Source organism: Penaeus monodon, chromosome 21, assembly GCF_015228065.2.
Source record: "Penaeus monodon isolate SGIC_2016 chromosome 21, NSTDA_Pmon_1, whole genome shotgun sequence".
NCBI classification, from domain to species: Eukaryota; Metazoa; Arthropoda; class Malacostraca; order Decapoda; family Penaeidae; genus Penaeus; species Penaeus monodon.
Window position 1 is genome coordinate 30,577,340 of NC_051406.1, and position 1,003 is coordinate 30,578,342.

At 39.1% G+C, this 1,003-nt stretch overlaps 1 pseudogene; it reads left to right on the top strand.

Annotated features, from left to right (window-relative positions):
- LOC119586648 overlaps positions 1-1,003 on the top strand; it is a 107,344-nt pseudogene that overhangs the window by 100,056 nt on the left and 6,285 nt on the right.

Sequence of the window (1,003 nt, forward strand, 5' to 3'; positions counted from 1 at the left end):
AATTCAATTATAGTGTGGATATGTATACATTCATTTTCAATCCACAGGTGGAGGCAGTCTGTTCGCCATCCACAGTGAAGTCGAGTGTTATAATCCTCGCACTGATCGCTGGATGCAGTCGCTTCCATGAATTACAGAAGGTTAGTGTAATAAAATAAGAATCAGTAACATTTAATAACATTATACGTAAAAGAAGTACATATGATAGCTCACACACTTGATAATTTACACATTTATTTAAATAGATACATACAGTAAAACAACCATCTATTTACCCATACACACAATCTCACATTTTGTTACTGAATTAATTAAAAGAATTAACGCATAATGATAAAATCGTATATAATAGAATGTAAATACATGGTTTCAAAGTGACTAAGATATAAAGCGAGGAAAACTATTATTACATGTGTAAAAAATAATGCTACTAAATTACAATAAAAACATACTATTTTATCGTGCTCATACTTTCTCATTATTCGCTTAGATATGAAGTCTAGTCATTATAGAGCACAGTTTTTTTCTCATCCTATTTTTGGGTAATAAAAAGATGTTGGAGAACATTCTGGAGCGCCCAAACATTATTCTTGCTGGTAGCTGGCGACTCCGCTGGTCTCTCCGCTCCAATTGACTCGCTTACTTAGCTTGCCCTCGACTCCGCCGAATGGCCACCGCTGGAAGGATGGAGGACGACGTTCGGGAAGACCGATGGATCGCACTGAGAGCTTATGAATGTTACATAAATGATCGAGGGGCCTTTTGACCCGTTATTTGGTGGTCATTCAGCGGAATATTGGAACAGTCGACCGCGAGTCAAGTTAAATGGATTGAATAGAAAGGAGTAAAAACGAGTCGACCGCCAGCTGAAGGGGAATCTTTAGAAGCGCTAAAGGGCACCGTTGAAAGGCCCGAAGGAGTTCCTCTGTTGGGGCTGAAATCTTTTGGAACGGTTAAAGGTACTATTGGAAAGGTCGAAGCGCCACTGGAAGGGCCTATTTGT